The following is a 7,726-nucleotide window of genomic DNA, read 5'->3' as shown; positions in this document are numbered from 1 at the left end:
ACATGTCAGCAATGCTATTGTGGGCAATGTGAAGTTGCACCTAAGGGAGCAAAAACTGTTTTCCCAAAGTCAGACATTTTTGGGCATGCAATGTTAATAATATTCTTTTATGTGTGTAAATTTCTAAGAAAAAAAAGGGACAAGTTAGTTTTCATCAGAGGACAGAGGTGTTGCACAGCGGGAGGGGAAGGGAAGAAAAACATATATTCAATGTTGTCATGATAAGACTATTGATAATCTGTTCTCTTGCCCAGTTGTAAAATATGAACAAAGAGTAGTACTCCCTCCGATCCATATTAATTGACTTCAATATGGATGTATCTAGAACTAAAATGTGTCTAGATACATCCATAGAACTAAAATATGAACAAAGAGTAGTTCAATCTGCTCTCAGTATAATTGTGTCCTCGACAAACTTATCTTGTGTGTGATAGTTTGTTGGCATTAATATCTAAACTTAGGAGTAATGATTGGATGGTTTTCATATGGTCATGTGGAATGCTGGCAATAGTCAATGCTTTCAGGGCATAGTTCCTGCTAATGCCCTGACTTTGATATCCATAATCTGTTATTGAGTTGATCTTTGGTCTAAACTGCAGATAACTGCAACAAGTGGCTCTTCGTTAAGGACCCCATAAATTTGTGGTTGTTGCTTCTGGGGGTATTTAATACAGGACAAGGTTGGGTGTCGAAGAACTTGCGGAGAAATGTGCTGGTGTGTGCGCCATTTTGTGTTGGATATACAATTGCCTTTGGTTTTGGGAACATTGTCAGGGGCTAAGGGAAGGTTGTGGCGGCTTCCCAAAACTTTTGTGGCCCCTGGTAATCTTTTTTTTCCTTTTATCGTCTTATTTATTCCTTGAAGTAATATATTTCAATTTTGTTAATCAAACCGAGGAGTAAATCCATGAAACAAGTGATTTCAAAATCACATATTTGCGAAGGAACTGGGAGTGTATTAATTAGTACTCTTTTGGTATCTTTGGTGACATATTTTTATCTCACCAAACACAACAATTCTTAAGTGTCCAAGAAACATAAAAATGAGAGGAGACATATATCACCATCACTGCCATGTTCTTTTGATTGTAGTAAGGCATAACCCAGCCAGGAAGTAAGGAAGCTCTGTGAATTCTTAGCCTTCTAGCTGGTTTAGGATGACACGCAACATATATGTTGGAAATTATTGGGGTGCGTCTGGGAAGCTATAAAGAAGAATATGTGAAATATCACGCGTTTAGTGCGCTGTCCTAAAGATATAATACTACCATTTCTTGGAATACATAAAGCAATAAGGAATCCTAATTTTTTATAACACATGAATATTCATATGTATTATGACAACATTCTGAATGAGAAAAAAAGATACCGTGGCAACGCACGGGCATTCAACTAGTACCTTTAACATAGTAGATCAAGCAATTCAATCTAGAACAGGAATTCTAGCAGAGCAACCAAACGAGAATGGAAATGCAGAAGATCAATAGAGAGAGGGAGTACAAAGAGAGAGGGGAGAAAATTACCTGCATACGAGAGCAGTAACCACGACATGGTGAGGCAGTGCTCATGCAGTCTTGATCACTGGAACACTACAAGGACGGTGCCGACGTTAAGCCGGCGAAACCATCAAGGAAGATTGGTGCACGAGTACTAGGAGGCCACCAGGGATCTCAACAACACCGACAAGGTCAGGTCAAGGGACAGAAAATCCCCAAACTAAAACCCTAGAATCTTGCCAAGGGTGCGCGAGCCCCACAGAGGAGGCCCTAGCTCATATGATCTCAACTATGTATTCATAGAATATAGTGCTACCAATTTCTGCCGCAACGATCGGGGAATCACCTAGTTTGCTATTGAAAGCATCCATGTGTTGTCACCAAGAGCAATAGATTAATTTTGACCAAACAACAATGTTATTCTTTAGATACACTCTTTTTTGCAATGTTGATCTTACATGGTAGCAAAACAAAACAAATAAATTAGAGCATCTCCAGTCGCGTCCCCCAAAGCGTCCCCCAAACCGATTTGGGGCGCGCCGGACAAAAAAATGGTTCCAGCCGCGTCCCCGAAAGCCGATTTTTGTCCGGCGCGGCCCGATACGGTGTCCGGCGCCCCGAGCCCATCCCCGTCCCACAGGGGACGCACCGGGCACGCCGGACACAATGAAAAGCGAGGCGAAACGACGCGGGCCTGACGCGTCAGCGACACAGGGAAAATACGTCTCCCACTCCCGCAAAATCCTGCCCCTCCCGCCACATCGCGCCAATCTCGCCGCACATTTCTGTCCTCCCAACACATATCCCACCGCCGATTCATTTCTCCTATCCTGCCGATTTGTTTCTCCCTCCCGCCGTCCACCCGCCGCCGCTACCCTCTCCCCATTTCATGGCACCGCCGACAGCCCCAAAAAAGATGGCCAAGAAAGCGGCCAAGAAGCCGCTGGGCAATGAGACGAAAGGGGCGAAAGCGCCGTTCGCGAAGCCGCGGAAGGCGCCGGATCCGAAGAAGAAGCCGGAAGGATGGACCGATGATCAATGGCAGCAAGATTGTCTGCGCCGGAAGATGGCGACGGCGGAGCGGAAAGGACGGAAGGCGGCGGAGCAGGAGAAGAAGGCTCTGGTGGCGCGCCAGCACCAACACATAATGGCCGGGTGTATCTCTGCCACCAACGCGAGCCCATGGAGTACGTCCTTTCTGGTGTACGTTCCGGGAGTGATCTCTCCGTCGACATCCGCCTTCTACAACGACGGCCCCTCCGCCACTTGTGTCGCCCCAGTACCGGGATGGGCTGCCGCATGGCGGCTTCAACCCCAACAACCTCTTCTACTTCCCGGCTCTACTGGCAACAAGGCTGCCAAGGCCGCCTTGGCCGACGCTGCATCATTTGAGAAGACGCAGGCGTCGATCACGAAATGTCTCGCCGACGTCTCCTCGACCTTTCTCTCCCGCAACAAAAAGGCCGATGAAAGGTGGGCGGAGCTGCTCAAGAGGCAAGAGGAGAAGTTGGAGCTCAAGAAACGCAGGGACGACATGTCCCTGCTGAGAGCATCGACAGAGGGAATGTCTCCCCGGACGCGGGCGGTGCACAACTTCTTCAAAGGTCAGATCCTCGACGACATCGAAGCCAAAATGGCGACGCCCGAGGCTGCGGCCGACACAGCGGCCCAGGCAGCGGCAGCAATCGCGGAGCAAGAGCCGGCAGACGCGTCTTCTACTGCTACACCTGCGTCGGCCTCTGCCTCTGCGTCGGCGACGGAGCAGACGGAGCATGCACAGCACCGGGCAGATCGCGACAAGGTGATCATGATCGACGGGCCTACGTCGACTCAGGATACGTCGCCGTCGGCCAACCCCTTCTTCTAATTTAGCATGCACCACCGGTCTGTAATATGATCGCGCGCCCAGTACTTTGATCGCCGTTACTCTGATCGCGATCTCTTTTGAATGCAAACTATATGAATTTCTGATTGGGGGCGGCGTTTGGGGGACGCGGCTGGGGAGCGACATCCCCCCAAACGCGACACGAACAAAACACGTCCCTCAAACGCTCGATCCGGCGCTCTTTGGGGGACGCTTTGGGGGACGCGACTGGAGATGCTCTTAGCACACTTCCAATTATTTTCTACTCCATTTGAACGCATCAGGTTTTATAATCGGTTGTTTTCTTTTTTTATAAATTGTGAATATATACTCTATTTGACCAGGTTCACATTTTTGTTTCAGCAACCAAACATCTCCATTTGTTTTTCACAACGCTTATATCATAAAATAAACTCAATGTCAAATTAACAAACCAAAGCGCGCCTCCCTACTGGGCTACCCAGTAGAAGGTGCAGATGATGCTTGATGCACAAGACTCACGAAAAATAAATAAATACAAATAGAAGAAATCAGCGAATCAAAGCGTGCAAGATCCATCTAGTACTCTTGAATAGCGAGGGAGGGGGAGGTTGTGAGGACTAACCGCTCATTAACCGGCACGTCACATGTTTTATATTTTTGTATTGATTACACAATTAAGCTGGGCAATCCTTCATTGTACCTATGTGAGGATATTTATTAGTTTGTGCGTTGTAGAACACTCTATGAACGTATTTGATGGTAGCAAATTAAATGTAATATATAAATGTGCTATGGTACATATAAGTGGCACAAAATATTGCATCGTTAATGTGATTTTGCCATCATTGTGACTTATGATTATATTTTGAAAAAATCCGTTCTACAAATTGTGTAAAACTAAAACTTGAAAAACAATAACTTAATATTCGATGACAATACATAGTTCTATATGCATAAACTATAGTGTGTAATAATTTACATATGAATTGTGAAAATAGCAAAATTATAGTTCCATGTCACAAAGGAACTTATGTGATCAATGCTATTAGATACAAATGAAAAAATACTTAATTATTATGCTAATGTTGCAAGTGAAATAACTTAGTGAAGGTTTTATATGAGAATTGCCTACAAATAAGTAAAACTGTTTATTATAAATTAGTGATGGGAATTTTGTAACGCTTGTGATGGCAGACATTGGAAGCTTAGTGTGAATAGATTGTACAGATCTCATCTCCCGACTAATTATAGCATTGGTTGCTACACATATCTTGCTAAGCTTGATGTCAATAATGAGTCACCCCATCATAACCTGATGTCAGGGAACTAGTGCTAATAGACGACATAATTGAAGATATAAGCAGTAATGTGACATGGATAAAAGAAAACAATGTAACTTGGCTAGCTAGGAAAAGAAATAACAAGACAAGAAGCAAAACAAAGTAGCCACTTTAGGGTTTTTTGTGTAGTACCACCCAACCACCCCCTCTTTGAGCTTCCAATGTTTTACAAAATTATTACTATTAGGATAAGCCAAGTGCAACACTTTTATAAGGAAAAAAATTATCTACCATGGGATCTATACTTTATATTACTAGAGGATACCCGCGCGTTGCAGCGGATCCTTTTAGAAGATTATTACTGGGCAATATAAATGTTGAAATATCATATATAGATAAGATGGCATAACCTAAAGGTTACAGATCTAGTATTCAACTAAGGATAATATAGTGTGGACAAAATAATGGTTTAGCAACCTATATAGAAGTAAGAATTGGAAAAAATCAATACAGCTGATATTGATTAGAGCAATATATTTTATACCAATTTGATACATTGTAGACAACATGCTGAAATCAAGTATAAGCTACATAAGGGTAGGTAGAACGTGAACCCAAAGATGCACCGCTGAGTTTTTTTTTTTTACTATCAAGTCATGGTTTCTTATTTTAGTACATCACCTTCTCATTACTTTTATAGATTAAATCTCATGTCATCGTTCAGCTATTCTGAAAGTGAACCAAAACAAACATGAGTATTGAGTTATTATTTAACAAAATTGCATATATAGAAGAGGAAACACAATGAATAATAAGTGACCAGGCCAATAGTTGCAGCTTGTCCAAGATGGACAATTGATCAATAGATGTACAAATCGGTCGGTAGCTGATAGAAGCTATATGGACCTGGATGTGAGCAACACAACAGAGACTATTAGAAGCAAAGAACAGCTGAACATCTGTGAAGTAGAAGACGAACAAAATAGTTTTTTTTTCTATATTGCATGAACATGTCAGTGTGTAACTACGTTTAACTATCATCGCCAGTTCACCATATGCTCCCTGCAAAAAGAATCAATTAAATGAATCAATTACAATAGATCAAATTAAGAGGATGTCCTAATTATAAAACAAAAATCAAGTGCCAAGCTAGTCCAAGATCTCATATTGAAAAACTAAGCACAATCTCAGCAGAAGAATCAATTCTGCTATAGATCTTGCAATTGGGCTACACCAAAAATGAAATCAATCTAGACATCAATGAATCGATGTCAGAAACTTTTGGATGAGCTCACGGAAGGGTTGGAATTTGGCAACCAAGTATGGTGCGAGCTGGTGACAACCTGATGGTACGATAGCGGCTGGCAGTGTGTGAATAACATGGATATAATTCAAATTTAGATTTGGATTAATAAGAAGACAGGAAGATCAAGAAATAGCAACAGTGTGTGAAAGGACTAATGACCAAGAAATATGGCGGCTCTTTCATCCAAGTTATCTAACACATGAGGTTACCATAAGCCTTATTCATGGGGGAGAAGTGTAGGATAACGTTGCATAGAAAACAAAAAATTTCCTACGGCGAACACGCAATCCAAGCCAAGATGCAATCTAGAAGACGGTAGCAACGAGGGGGTATCGAGTCTCACCCTTGAAGAGATTCCAAAGCCTACAAGATGAGGCTCTTGTTGCTGCGGTAGACGATCACTTGCCGCTTGCAAAAGCGCGTAGAAGATCTTGATCACGATCGGTTCCGGCGCCACGAACGGGCAGCACCTCCGTACTCGGTCACACGTTCGGTTGTTGATGAAGACGACGTCCACCTCCCCGTTCCAGCGGGCAGCGGAAGTAGTAGCTCCTCTTGAATCCGACGACACGACGGCGTGGTGTCGGTGGCGGTGTAGAAGTCCGGCGGAGCTTCGCTAAGCAATGCGGGCAATATGGAGTGGAGGAGCTTGGCTAGGGTTTGGGAGGGGGTGGCCGGCCACTCTATGGGGGGCGGCCAGCTTATGGTCTTAGGGGGTTGCCGGCCCCCTCCCTTGGCCCCTCATTATATAGGTGGATCCCAAGTGTTGGTGTCCAAGTCTTCGAATAAGACCCGAAACCAAAACCTTCCATAGGAGGGGGAAACCTAGCCCAACTAGGACTCCCACCCAAAGGTGGGATTCCCACCTCCCATGTGGGGGGTGGCCTGCCCCCTATGGTGGAGTCCACTTGGGACTCCACCCCATCTAGGGCTGGCCGGCCATGGAGGTGGAGTCCCTTGTGGACTCCACCTTCCTTGGTGGTTTCTTCCGGACTTTTCTAGAACCTTCTAGAACCTTCCATAGAACCTTCCGCGACATTTTATTTCACATAAAATGACATCCTATATATGAATCTTATTCTCCGGACCATTCCGGAACTCCTCGTGATGTCCGGGATCTCATCCGGGACTCCAAACAAATATTCGAACTCCATTCCATAATTCAAGTGCTACCATTTCAACATCCAACTTTAAGTGTGTCACCCTACGGTTCGAGAACTATGCGGACATGGTTGAGTACTCACTCCGACCAATAACCAATAGCGGGATCTGGAGATCCATAATGGCTCCCACATATTCAATGATGACTTTAGTGATCGAATGAACCATACACATATATTACCAATTCCCTTTGTCTCGCGATATTTTACTTGTCCGAGGTTTGATCTTCGGTATCACTCTATACCTTGTTCAACCTCGTCTCACGACAAGTACTCTTTACTCGTACCGTGGTATGTGGTCTCTTATGAACTCATTCATATGCTTGCAAGACATTAGACGACATTCCACCGAGAGGGCCCAGAGTATATCTATCCGTCATCGGGATGGACAAATCCCCCTGTTGATCCATATGCCTCAACTCATACTTTCCGGATACTTAATCCCACCTTTATAGCCACCCATTTACGCAGTGGTGTTTGGTGTAATCAAAGTACCTTTCCGGTATAAGTGATTTACATGATCTCATGGTCATAAGGACTAGGTAACTATGTATCGAAAGCTTATAGCAAATAACTTAATGACGAGATCTTATGCTACGCTTAATTGGGTGTGTCCATTATATCATTCACATAATGAC

Source organism: Lolium rigidum, chromosome 6, assembly GCF_022539505.1.
Source record: "Lolium rigidum isolate FL_2022 chromosome 6, APGP_CSIRO_Lrig_0.1, whole genome shotgun sequence".
In the NCBI taxonomy this organism is placed as follows: Eukaryota; Viridiplantae; Streptophyta; class Magnoliopsida; order Poales; family Poaceae; genus Lolium; species Lolium rigidum.
Note: the sequence above shows the minus strand (reverse complement) of the source record.